Raw genomic sequence first — 14,586 nt, forward strand, 5'->3', positions numbered from 1 at the left:
ATTGCCTAAGTTCACCAGGACCCCTATAAGCATGGCACTTGGGCCTCTGGAGGGGCTACATTGCCTGAGTTCACCAGGACCCCATTAAGCATGGCACCTGGGCCTCTGGAGGGGCTACATTGCCTGAGTTCACCAGGACCCCTATACCCATGGCATTTGGGCCTCTGGAGGGGCTACATTGCCTGAGTTCACCAGGTTCCCTATAAGCACGGTACCTGGGCCTCTGGAGGGCATACATTGCCTGAGTTCACCAGATCCCCTATAAGCACGGAACTTGGGCCTCTGGAGGAGCTACATTGCCTGAGTTCACCAGGTCCACTATAAACACGGCACTTGGGCCCCTGGAGGAGCTACATTGCCTGAGTTCACCAGGTCCGCTATATAAGCACGGCACGTGGGCCTCTGGAGGAGCTACATTGCCTGAGTTCACAGGTCCCTTATAAGCACGGCACTTGGGCCTCTGGAGGGCCTACATTGCCTGAGTTCACCAGGTACCCTATAAGCACGGCACTTGGGCATCTGGAGGGGCTACATTGCCTGAGTTCACCAGGACCCCTATAAGCATGGCACTTGGGCCTCTGGAGGGGCTACATTGCCTGAGTTCACCAGGACTCCTATAGGCATAGCACTTGGGCCTCTGGAGGGCCTACACTGCCTGAGTTCACCAGGTCCCCTATAAGCATGGCACTTGGGCTTCTGAGGGCCTGCATTGCCTGAGTTCCCCTATACGCATGGCACTTGGGCCTCTGGAGGGCCTGCATTGCCTGAGTTCACCAGGTCCCCTATAAGCATGGCACTTGGGCCTCTGGAGTGGCTGCATTGCCTGAGTTCACCAGGTCACCTATAAGCATTGCACCTGGGCCTCTGGAGGGGCTACATTGCCTGAGGTCACCAGGTCCCCTATAAGCATGGCACTTGGGTCTCTGGAGGGGCTACATTGCCCGAGTTCACCATGTCCCCTATAAGCATGGCACTTGGGCCTCTGGAGGGGCTACATTGCCTGAGTTCACCAGGACCCCTATACCCATGGTACTTGGGCCTCTTGAGGGCCTGCATTGCCTGAGTTCACCAGGTCCCCTATAAGCATGGCACTTGGGCCTCTGGAGGGGCTACATTGCCTGAGTTCACAAGGTCCCCTATAAGCATGGCACTTGGGCCTCTGGAGTGGCTGCATTGCGTGAGTTCACCCGGTCCCCTATAACCATGGCACTTGGACTTCTGGGGGGGCTACATTGCCTGAGTTCACCAGGTCCCCTATAAGCATGGCACTTGGGCCTCTGGAGGGGCTACATTGCCTGAGTTCACCAGGACCCCTATAAGCATGGCACTTGGGCCTCTGGAGGGGCTACATTGCCTGAGATCACCAGGACCCCTATAAGCATGGCACCTGGGCCGCTGGAGGGGCTACATTGCCTGAGTTCACCAGGTCCCTTATAAGCATGGCACTTGGGCCTCTGGAGGGCCTACATTGCCTGAGCTCACCAGGTCCCCTATAAGCATGGCACTTGGGCCTCTGGAGTGGCTACATTGCCTGAGTTCACCAGGTCCCCTATAATCATGGCACTTGGACCTCTGGAGTGGCTACATTGCCTGAGTTCACCAGGTCCCCTATAAGCATGGCACTTGGGCCTCTGGAGGGGCTGCATTGCCTGAGTTCACCAGATCCCCTATAACCATGGCACTTGGGCCTCTGGAGTGACTGCATTGCCTGAGTTCACCAGGTCCCCTATAACCATGGCACTTGGGCCTCTGGAGGGGCTACATTGCCTGAGGTCACCAGGTCCCCTATAAGCATGGCACTTGGGCCTCTGGAGGGGCTACATTGCCTGAGTTCACCAGTTCCCTTATAAGCACGGCACTTGGGCCTCTGGAGTGGCTGCATTGCCTGAGTTCACCAGGTCCCCTATAACCATGGCACCTGGGCCTTTGGAGGGGCTACATTGCCTGAGGTCACCAGGTCACTATAAGCATGGCACCTGGGCCTCTGCAGGGGCTACATTGCCTGAGTTTACCAGGAGCCCTATACGCATGGCATTTGGGCCTCTGGAGGGCCTATATTGCCTGAGTTCACCAGGTCCCCTGTAAGCATGGCACTTGGGCCTCTGGAGGGGCTACATTGCCTGAGTTCACCAGGTCCCCTATAAGCATGGCACTTGGGCCTCTGGAGGGGCTACATTGCCTGAGTTCACCAGGACCCCTATAAGCATGGCACTTGGGCCTCTGGAGGGGCTACATTGCCTGAGTTCACCAGGACCCCATTAAGCATGGCACCTGGGCCTCTGGAGGGGCTACATTGCCTGAGTTCACCAGGACCCCTATACCCATGGCATTTGGGCCTCTGGAGGGCCTTCATTGCCTGAGTTCACCAGGTCCCCTGTAAGCATGGCACTTGGGACTCTGGAGGGGCTACATTGCCTGAGTTCACCAGGACCCCTATAAGCATGGCACTTGGGCCTCTAGAGGGGCTACATTGCCTGAGTTCACCAGGACCCCATTAAGCATGGCACTTGGGCCTCTAGAGGGGCTACATTGCCTGAGTTCACCAGGACCCCATTAAGCATGGCACCTGGGCCTCTGGAGGGGCTACATTGCCTGAGTTCACCAGGACCCCTGTAAGCATGGCACTTGGGACTCTGGAGGGCCTACATTGCCTGAGTTCACCAGGTCCCCTGTAAGCATGGCACTTGGGCCTCTGGAGAGGCTACATTGCCTGAGTTCACCAGGTTCCCTATAAGCATGGCACTTGGGCCTCTGGAGGGGCTACATTGCCTGAATTCACCAGGACCCCTATAAGCATGGCACCTGGGCCTCTGGAGGGGCTACATTGCCTGAGTTCACCGGGTCCCTTATAAGCATGGCACTTGGGCCTCTGGAGGGGCTACATTGCCAGAGGTTACCAGGACCCCTATAGGCATGGCACCTGGGCCTCTGGAGAGGCTACATTGCCTGAGTTCTGCAGGTCCCTTATAAGCATGGCACCTGGGCCTCTGGAGGGGCTACATTGCCTGAGTTCACCAGGTCCCCTAAAAGCAAGGCACTTGGACCTCTGGAGGGGCTACATTGCCTGAGTTCACCAGGTCCCATATAAGCACGGAACTTGGGCCTCTGGAGGAGCTACATTGCCTGAGTTCACCAGGTCCGCTATAAGCACGGCACTTGGGCCCCTGGAGGAGCTACATTGCCTGAGTTCACCAGGTACGCTATAAGCACGGCACGTGGGCCTCTGGAGGAGCTACATTGCCTGAGTTCACAGGTCCCTTATAAGCACGGCACTTGGGCCTCTGAAAGGCCTACATTGCCTGAGTTCACCAGGTACCCTATAAGCACGGCACTTGGGTCTCTGGAGGGGCTACATTGCCTGAGTTCACCAGGACCCCTATAAGCATGGCACTTGGGCCTCTGGAGGGGCTACATTGCCTGAGTTCACCAGGACTCCTATAAGCATGGCACTTGGGCCTCTGGAGGGCCTACACTGCCTGAGTTCACCAGGTCCCCTATAAGCATGGCACTTGGGCCTCTGGAGGGCCTACATTGCCTGAGTTCACCAGGTCCCCTATACGCATGGCACTTGGGCCTCTGGAGGGCCTGCATTGCCTGAGTTCACCAGGTCCCCTATAAGCATGGCACTTGGGCCTCTGGAGTGGCTGCATTGCCTGAGTTCACCAGGTCACCTATAAGCATTGCACCTGGGCCTCTGGAGGGGCTACATTGCCTGAGTTCACCAGGTCCCCTATAAGCATGGCACTTGGGCCTCTGGAGGGGCTACATTGCCTGAGTTCACCATGTCCCCTATAAGCATGGCACTTGGGCCTCTGGAGGGGCTACATTGCCCGAGTTCACCAGGACCCCTATACGCATGGCACTTGGGCCTCTGGAGGGCCTACATTGCCTGAGTTCACCAGGTCCCCTGTAAGCATGGCACTTGGGCCTCTGGAGGGGTTACATTGCCTGAGTTCACCAGGTCCCCTATAAGCATGGACCTTGGGCCTCTGGAGGGGCTACATTGCCTGAGTTCACCAGGACCCCTATAAGCAAGGCACTTGGGCCTCTGGAGGGGCTACATTGCCTGAGTTCACCAGGACCCCTATAAGCATGGCACCTGGGCCTCTGGAAGGGCTACATTGCCTGAGTTCACCAGGACCCCTATAAGCATGGCACCTGGGCCTCTGGAAGGGCTACATTGCCTGGGTTCACCAGGTCCCTTATAAGCATGGCACTTGGGCCTCTGGAGGGGCTGCATTGCCTGAGTTCACCAGGATCCCTATAAGCATGGCACCAGGGCCTCTGGAGGGGCTACATTGCCTGACTTCACCAGGACCCCAATAAGCATGGCACTTGGGCCTCTGGATGGCCTACATTGCCTGAGTTCACCAGGACCCCTATACGCATGGCACTTGGGCCTCTGGAGGGCCTACATTGCCTGAGTTCACCAGGTCCCCTGTAAGCATATCACTTGGGCCTCTGGAGGGCCTACATTGCCTGAGTTCACCAGGTCCCCTGTAAGCATGGCACTTGGGCCTCTGGAGGGGCTACATTGCCTGAGTTCACCAGGTCCCCTATAAGCATGGCACTTGGGCCTCTGGAGGGGCTACATTGCCTGAGTTCACCAGGACCCCTATAAGCATGGCACTTGGGCCTCTGGAGGGGCTACCTTGCCTGAGTTCACCAGGACCCCTATAAGCATGGCACCTGGGCCTCTGGAGTGGCTACATTGCCTGAGATCACCAGGACCCCTATAAGCATGGCACCTGGGCCGCTGGAGGGGCTACATTGCCTGAGTTCACCAGGTCCCTTATAAGAATGGCACTTGGGCCTCTGGAGGGCCAACATTGCCTGAGCTCACCAGGTCCCCTATAAGCATGGCACTTGGGCCTCTAGAGGGGCTACATTGCCTGAGTTCACCCGGACCCCTATAACCATGGCACTTGGACCTCTGGAGGGCCTACATTGCCTGAGTTCACCAGGTACCCTATAAGCATGGCACTTGGGCCTCTGGAGGGACTCCATTGCCTGAGTTCACCAGGACCCCTATAAGCATGGCACCTGGGCCTCTGGAGGGGCTACATTGCCTGAGTTCACCAGGTCCCTTATAAGCATGGCACTTGGGCCTCTGGAGGGCCTACATTGCCTGAGCTCACCAGGTCCCCTATAAGCATGGCACTTGGGACTCTGGAGGGGCTAGATTGCCTGAGTTCACCCGGACCCCTATAACCATGGCACTTGGACCTCTCGAGGGCCTACATTGCCTGAGTTCACCAGGTACCCTATAAGCATGGCACTTGGGCCTCTGGAGGGGCTACATTGCCTGAGTTCACCAGGTCCCCTATAAGCATGGCACTTGGGCCTCTGGAGGGCCTACATTGCCTGAGTTCACCAGGTCCCCTATAAGCATGGCACTTGGGCTTCTGGGAAGCCTACATTGCCTGAGTTCACCAGGACCCCTATACACATGGCACTTGGGCCTCTGGAGGGCCTGCATTGCCTGAGTTCACCAGGTCCCCTATAAGCATGGCACTTGGGCCTCTGGAGGGGCTACATTGCCTGAGTTCACAAGGTCCCCTATAAGCATGGCACTTGGGCCTCTGGAGTGGCTGCATTGCCTGAGTTCACCCGGTCCCCTATAACCATGGCACTTGGACCTCTGGGGGGGCTACATTGCCTGAGTTCACCAGGTCCCCTATAAGCATGGCACTTGGGCCTCTGGAGGGGCTACATTGCCTGAGTTCACCAGGTTCCCTATAAGCACGGTACCTGGGCCTCTGGAGGGCATACATTGCCTGAGTTCACCAGGTCCCCTATAAGCACGGCACCTGGGCCTCTGGAGGGGCTACATTGCCTGAGTTCACCAGGTCCCCTATAAGCACGGCACTTGGGCCTCTGGAGGGGCTACATTGCCTGAGTTCACCAGGACCCCTATAAGCATGGCACTTGGGCCTCTGGAGGGGCTACATTGCCTGAGTTCACCAGGACCCCTATAAGCATGGCACCTGGGCCTCTGGAGGGGCTACATTGCCTGAGATCACCAGGACCCCTATAAGCATGGCACCTGGTACGCTGGAGGGGCTACATTGCCTGAGTTCACCAGGTCCCTTATAAGCATGGCACTTGGGCCTCTGGAGGGGCTACATTGCCTGAGTTCACCAGGACCCCTATAAGCATGGCACTTGGGCCTCTGGAGGGGCTACATTGCCTGAGTTCACCAGGACCCCTATAAGCATGGCATTGCCTGAGTTCACCAGGTCCCTTATAAGCATGGCACTTGGGCCTCTGGAGGGCCTACATTGCCTGAGCTCACCAGGTCCCCTATAAGCATGGCACTTGGGCCTCTGGAGGGGCTACATTGCCTGAGTTCACCAGGTCCCCTATAATCATGGCACTTGGACCTCTGGAGGGGCTACATTGCCTGAGTTCACCAGGTACCCTATAAGCATGGCACTTGGGCCTCTGGAGGGGCTCCATTGCCTGAGTTCACCAGGACCCCTATAAGCATGGCACCTGGGCCTCTGGAGGGGCTACATTGCCTGAGTTCACCAGGACCCCTATAAGCATGGCACCTGGGCCTCTGGAGGGGCTCCATTGCCTGAGTTCACCAGGTCCCTTATAAGCATGGCACCTGGGCCTCTGGAGGGCCTACATTGCCTGAGCTCACCAGGTCCCCTATAAGCATGGCACTTGGGCCTCTGGAGGGGCTACATTGCCTGAGTTCACCCGGACCCCTATAACCATGGCACTTGGACCTCTGGAGGGCCTACATTGCCTGAGTTCACCAGGTACCCTATAAGCATGGCACTTGGGCCTCTGGAGGGCCTACATTGCCTGAGTTCACCAGGTCCCCTATAAGCATGGCACTTGGGCCTCTGGAGGGCCTCCATTGCCTGAGTTCACCAGGTCCCCTATAAGCATGGCACTTGGGCTTCTGGGAAGCCTACATTGCCTGAGTTCACCAGGACCCCTATACGCATGGCACTTGGGCCTCTGGAGGGCCTGCATTGCCTGAGTTCACCGGGTCCCCTATAAGCATGGCACTTGGGCCTCTGGAGGGGCTACATTGCCTGAGTTCACAAGGTCCCCTATAAGCATGGCACTTGGGCCTCTGGAATGGCTGCATTGCCTGAGTTCACCCGGTCCCCTATAACCATGGCACTTGGACCTCTGGGGGGGCTACATTGCCTGAGTTCACCAGGTCCCCTATAAGCATGGCACTTGGGCCTCTGGAGGGGCTACATTGCCTGAGTTCACCAGGTTCCCTATAAGCACGGTACCTGGGCCTCTGGAGGGCATACATTGCCTGAGTTCACCAGGTCCCCTATAAGCACGGCACCTGGGCCTCTGGAGGGGCTACATTGCCTGAGTTCACCAGGTCCCCTATAAGCACGGCACTTGGGCCTCTGGAGGGGCTACATTGCCTGAGTTTACCAGGACCCCTATAAGCATGGCACTTGGGCCTCTGGAGGGGCTACATTGCCTGAGTTCACCAGGACCCCTATAATCATGGCACCTGGGCCTCTGGAGGGGCTACATTGCCTGAGATCACCAGGACCCCTATAAGCATGGCACCTGGGCCACTGGAGGGGCTACATTGCCTGAGTTCACCAGGTCCCTTATAAGCATGTGTTAAGCTGATCGGCCCGAGAGGACCGCGTACCTGTAATCTTGGTGGTTGGTCTTGCTGAAGTCGCCAGTCTGGAGTCCAGGAACTGATGAATTAGCGGCACGAGGAATCAGCCCCTCCACCACCCAAAAGAGGAACTGGGTGAAGGTTGGACCGACCCCCAATGTCACGATAAGTATTCGCCAGATGAGCGTGACTCGAGGATTGATGGCTCAGGTTGGTGATACTGTAGTTCAGGTAGAGCCGATTGTAGATATCATGAATCTTCCGGAACCAATGTAACAGTGAGGTATTACAGTTGATAGAAAAGTCCGGTTGGTGCTGATAGTTCCAGAGGTTTGCAGGATTAGGTTCGGAGGTAGGCAGAACAGGAAGAGAGAGAACAGCTGGAGGCTAGCTGGTACTGGGCAAGTCCCGGGTAAGTCTGAAGATGGGCAGACCCAGTGCCGACAACAAGTCAGGGCTGGAGGCAGGCAGGCTCAGGACAGGCCCCAGGTAAGGCTGGAGGTAGGTTGGCTCAAGACTGGCCACAGGTAAGGCTGGAGGCAGGCTGGCTCAAGACAAGCCACAGGTATGGGCTGGAGACTGGCTGACCCAGGACAGGCCACAGGTAAGGGCTGGAGATGGGCGGACCCAGGACAGGCCACAAGTAAAGGCAGTTGGTAGGCTGACCCAGGACAGGTCACAGGTAAGGACTGAAGGTAAGCTGACCCAGGACAGGCCACGGGTAAGGAATGGAGGTAAGCTGACCCAGGACAGGCCACGGGTAAGGAATGGAGGTAAGCTGACCCAGGACAGGCCACAGGTAAGGCTGGAAGAGAGCTGGTCCAGGACAGACCACAGGTAAGGACTGAAGGTAAGCTGACCCAGGACAGGCCACAGGTAAGGCTGGAAGAGAGCTGGTCCAGGACAGGCCACAGGTAAGGACTGAAGGTAAGCTGACCCAGGACAGGCCACAGGTAAGGCTGGAAGAGAGCTGGTCCAGGACAGGCCACAGGTAAGGACTGAAGGTAAGCTGACCCAGGACAGGCCACGGGTAAGTGCAGGAGGCAAGCTGGCCCAGGACAGGCCGCAGGTAAGTAAGAGGCAGGAACAACGAGGCGAGCGAAGCGAACCGCGTTGAGACGCGACTCGCTGTGAATTGCGGCCTCTTTTATGGGCCGCCGGCGCCCGAAAGGCCTGGGACGCAAGCCGTTCCGTTTCCGGACGCCGGCGGACCCATAACGAGGCTTGAGAAGCAAGCCCCGCTAGGGAGATGAGTTCGGCCCACGGCGCATGCGCGGAGCCGAGAGAGAGGCCTTCCGCGCATGCGCCGAAGGCCGCCAGCCCTGTAGCCCGCCACTCCCCTCCCGGCGAGCCCCCGGAAGCAGATGCGCGGATAGACTCGCCAGGAGGGGAAGAGAGCGGCAGACCCCCGTCTCCCGCGTGACATAACAGCATGGCACTTGGGCCTCTGGAGGGGCTACATTGCCTGAGTTCACCAGGACCCCTATAAGCATGGCACTTGGGCCTCTGGAGGGGCTACATTGCCTGAGTTCACCAGGACCCCTATAAGCATGGCACTTGGGCCTCTGGAGGGGCTACATTGCCTGAGATCACCAGGACCCCTATAAGCATGGCACCTGGGCCGCTGGAGGGGCTACATTGCCTGAGTTCACCAGGTCCCCTATAATCATGGCACTTGGACCTCTGGAGGGGCTACATTGCCTGAGTTCACCAGGTCCCCTATAAGCATGGCACTTGGGCCTCTGGAGGGGCTACATTGCCTGAGTTCACCCGGACCCCTATAACCATGGCACTTGGACCTCTGGAGGGCCTACATTGCCTGAGTTCACCAGGTACCCTATAAGCATGGCACTTGGGCCTCTGGAGGGGCTCCATTGCCTGAGTTCACCAGGACCCCTATAAGCATGGCACCTGGGCCTCTGGAGGGGCTACATTGCCTGAGTTCACCAGGACCCCTATAAGCATGGCACCTGGGCCTGTGGAGGGGCTACATTGCCTGAGATCACCAGGACCCCTATAAGCATGGCACCTGGGCCGCTGGAGGGGCTACATTGCCTGAGTTCACCAGTTCCCTTATAAGCATGGCACTTGGGCCTCTGGAGGGCCTACATTGCCTGAGCTCACCAGGTCCCCTATAAGCACGGCACTTGGGCCTATGGAGGGGCTACATTGCCTGAGTTCACCAGGTCCCCTATAATCATGGCACTTGGACCTCTGGAGGGGCTACATTGCCTGAGTTCACCAGGTCCCCTATAAGCATGGCACTTGGGCCTCTGGAGGGGCTACATTGCCTGAGTTCACCCGGACCCCTATAACCATGGCACTTGGACCTCTGGAGGGCCTACATTGCCTGAGTTCACCAGGTACCCTATAAGCATGGCACTTGGGCCTCTGGAGGGGCTCCATTGCCTGAGTTCACCAGGACCCCTATAAGCATGGCACCTGGGCCTCTGGAGGGGCTACATTGCCTGAGTTCACCAGGTCCCCTATAAGCATGGCACTTGGGCCTCTGGAGGGCCTACATTGCCTGAGTTCACCAGGTCCCCTATAAGCAAGGCACTTGGGCCTCTGGAGGGCCTACATTGCCTGAGCTCACCAGGTCCGCTATAAGCACGGCACTTGGGCCCCTGGAGGAGCTACATTGCCTGAGTTCACCAGGTCCACTATAAGCACAGCACGTGGGCCTCTGGAGGAGCTACATTGCCTGAGTTCACCAGGTCCCTTATAAGCACGGCACTTGGGCCTCTGGAGGACCTACATTGCCTGAGTTCACCAGGTACCCTATAAGCACGGCACTTGGGCCTCTGGAGGGGCTACATTGCATGAGTTCACCAGGACCTCTATAAGCATGGCACTTGGGGATCTGGAGGGGCTACATTGCCTGAGTTTGGGCTTCTGGAGGGCCTATATTGCCTGAGTTCACCAGGACCCCTATACGCATGGCACTTGGGCCTCTGGAGGGCCTGCATTGCCTGAGTTCACCCGGTCCCCTATAAGCATGGCACTTGGGCCTCTGGAGTGGCTGCATTGCCTGAGGTCACCAGGTCCCCTATAAGCACGGCACTTGGGCCTCTGGAGGGGCTACATTGCATGAGTTCACCAGGACCTCCATAAGCATGGCACTTGGGGATCTGGAGGGGCTACATTGCCTGAGTTTGGGCTTCTGGAGGGCCTATATTGCCTGAGTTCACCAGGACCCCTATACGCATGGCACTTGGGCCTCTGGAGGGCCTGCATTGCCTGAGTTCACCAGGTCCCCTATCACAATGGCACCTGGGCCTCTGCAGGGGCTACATTGCCTGAGGACACCAGGTCCCCTATAAGCATGGCACTTGGGCCTCTGGAGGGGCTACATTGCCTGAGTTCACCATGTCCCCTATAAGCATGGCACTTGGGCCTCTGGAGGGCCTACATTGCCTGAGTTGACCAGGACCCCTATACGCATGGCACTTGGGCCTCTGGAGGGCCTACATTGCCTGAGTTCACCAGGTCCCCTGTAAGCATGGCACTTGGGCCTCTGGAGGGGCTACACTGCCCGAGTTCACCAGGTCCCCTATAAGCATGGCACCTGGGCCTCTGGAGGGGCTAAATTGCCTGAGTTCACCAGGACCCCTATAAGCATGGCACCTGGGCCTCTGGAGGGGCTACATTGCCTGAGTTCACCAGGTCCCTTATAAGCATGGCACTTGGGCCTCTTGAGGGGCTACATTGCCTGAGTTCACCAGGACCCCTATAAGCATGGCACCTGGGCCTCTGGAGGGGCTACATTGCCCGAGTTCACCAGGACCCCTATAAGCATGGCACCTGGGCCTCTGGAGGGGCTACATTGCCTGAGTTCACCAGGTCCCTTATACGCATGGCACTTGGGCCTCTGGAGGGGCTACATTGCCTGAGTTCACCAGGACCCCTTTAAGCATGGCACCTGGGCCTCTGGAGGGGCTACATTGCCTGAGTTCACCAGTACCCCTATAAGCATGGCACCTGGGCCTCTGGAGGGCCTACATTGCCTGAGTTCACCAGGACCCCTATACGCATGGCACTTGGGCCTCTGGAGGGCCTACATTGCCTGAGTTCACCAGGTCCCCTGTAAGCATGGCACTTGGGCCTCTGGAGGGGCTACATTGCCCGAGTTCACCAGGTCCCCTATAAGCATGGCACCTGGGCCTCTGGAGGGGCTACATTGCCTGAGTTCACCAGGACCCCTATAAGCATGGCACCTGGGCCTCTGGAGGGGCTACATTGCCTGAGTTCACCAGGTCCCTTATAAGCATGGCACTTGGGCCTCTTGAGGGGCTACATTGCCTGAGTTCACCAGGACCCCTATAAGCATGGCACCTGGGCCTCTGGAGGGGCTACATTGCCCAGGTTCACCAGGACCCCTATAAGCACGGCACTTGGGCCTCTGGAGGGGCTACATTGCCTGAGTTCACCAGGTCCCCTATAAGCATGGCACCAAGGCCTCTGGAGGGGCTACATTGCCTGAGTTCACCAGGACCCCTATAAGCATGGCACCTGGGCCTCTGGAGGGCCTACATTGCCTGAGTTCACCAGTTCCCCTATAAGCAAGGCACTTGGGCCTCTGGAGGGCCTACATTGCCTGAGTTCATCAGGTCCCCTATAAGCACGGCACTTGGGCCTCTGGAGGGGCTACATTGCCTGAGTTCACCAGGACTCCTATAAGCACGGCACTTGGGCCTCTGGAGGGCCTACATTGCCTGAGTTCACCAGGTCCCCTATAAGCATGGCATTTGGGCTTCTGGAGGGCCTGCATTTCCTGAGTTCACCAGGACCCTATACGCATGGCACTTGGGCCTCTGCATTGCCTGAGTTCACCAGGTCCCCTATAAGCATGGCACTTGGGCCTCTGGAGGGGCTGCATTGCCTGAGTTCACCAGGTCCCCTATAAGCATGGCACTTGGGCCTCTGGAGTGGCTGCATTGCCTGAGTTCACCAGGTCCCCTATAACCATGGCACCTGGGCCTCTGGAGGGGCTACATTGCCTGAGGTCACCATGTCCCCTGTAAGCATGGCACTTGGGCCTCTGGAGGGGCTACATTGCCCGAGTTCACCATGTCCCCTGTAAGCATGGCACTTGGGACTCTGGAGGGCCTACATTGCCTGAGTTCACCAGGACCCCTGTACGCATGGCACTTGGGCCTCTGGAGGGCCTACATTGCCTGAGTTCACCAGGTCCCCTGTAAGCATGGCACTTGGGCCTCAGGAGGGCCTACATTGCCCGAGTTCACCAGGTCCCCTGTAAGCATGGCACTTGGGCCTCTGGAGGGCCTACATTGCCTGAGTTCACCAGGTCCCCTATAAGCATGGCACTTGGGCCTCTGGAGGGGCTACATTGCCTGAGTTCACCAGGAACCCTATAAGCATGGCACTTGGGCCTCTGGAGGGGCTACATTGCCTGAGTTCACCAGGACCCCTATAAGCATGGCACCTGGGCCTCTGGCGAGGCTACATTGCCTGAGTTCACCAGGTCCCTTATAAGCATGGCACTTGGGCCTCTGGAGTGCCTACATTGCCTGAGCTCACCAGGTCCCCTATAAGCATGGCACTTGGGCCTCTGGAGTGGCTACATTGCCTGAATTCACTAGGTCCCCTATAATCATGGCACTTGGACCTCTGGAGGGGCTACATTGACTGAGTTCACCAGGTCCCCTATAAGCATGGCACTTGGGCCTCTGGATGGGCTACATTGCCTGAAATCACCCAGACCCCTATAACCATGGCACTTAGACCTCTGGAGGGGCTACATTGCCTGAGTTCACCAGGTCCCCTATAAGCATGGCACTTGGGCCTCTGGAGGGGCTACATTGCCCGAGTTCACCAGGACCTCTATAAGCATGGCACTTGGGCCTCTGGAGGGGCTACATTGCCCGAGTTCACCAGGACCCCTATAAGCATGGCACCTGGGCCTCTGGAGGGGCTACATTGCCTGAGTTTACCAGGTCCCTTATAAGCATGGCACTTGGGCCTCTGGAGGGGCTACATTGCCTGAGTTCACCAGGACCCCTATAATCATGACACCTGGTCCTCTGGAGGGGCTACATTGCCTGAGTTCACCAGGACCCCTATAAGCATGGCACCTGGGCCTCTGGAGGGGCTACATTGCCTGAGTTCACCAGGTCCCTTATAAGCATGGCACTTGGGCCTCTGGAGGGCCTACATTGCCTGAGTTCACCAGGTCCCCTATAAGCATGGCACTTGGGCCTCTGGAGGGCCTACATTGCCTGAGTTCACCAGGTCTCCTATAAGCAAGGCACTTGGGCCTCTGGAGGGGCTACATTGCCTGAGTTCACCAGGTCCCCTACAAGCACAGAACTTGGGCCTCTGGAGGGCCTACATTGCCTGAGTTCACCAGGTCTCCTATAAGCAAGGCACTTGGGCCTCTGGAGGGGCTACATTGCCTGAGTTCACCAGGACCCCTATAATCATGACACCTGGGCCTCTGGAGGGCCTTCATTGCCTGAGTTCACCAGGTCCACTATAAACATGGCACTTGGGCTTCTGAGGGCCTGCATTGCCTGAGTTCACCAGGACCCCTATATGCATGGCACTTGGGCCTCTGGAGTGGCTGCATTGCCTGAGTTCACCAGGTCACCTATAAGCATGGCACCTGGGCCTCTGGAGGGGCTACATTGCCTGAGGTCACCAGGTCCCCTGCAAGCATGGCACTTGGGCCTCTGGAGGGCCTACATTGCCTGAGTTCACCAGGTCGCCTGTAAGCATGGCACTTGGGCCTCTGGAGGACCTACATTGCCTGAGTTCACCAGGTCCCCTGTAAGCATGGCACTTGGGCCTCTGGAGGGGCTACATTGCCTGAGTTCACCAGGTCCCCTATAATCATGGCACTTGGGCCTCTGGAGGGGCTACATTGCCTGAGTTCACCAGGACCCCTATAAGCATGGCACTTGGGCCTCTGGAGGGGCTACATTGCCTGAGTTCAACAGGACCCCTAT

Source organism: Ambystoma mexicanum, chromosome 4p (genome assembly GCF_040938575.1).
Source record: "Ambystoma mexicanum isolate Mex_15411 chromosome 4p, UKY_AmexF1_1, whole genome shotgun sequence".
Taxonomy (NCBI): domain Eukaryota; kingdom Metazoa; phylum Chordata; class Amphibia; order Caudata; family Ambystomatidae; genus Ambystoma; species Ambystoma mexicanum.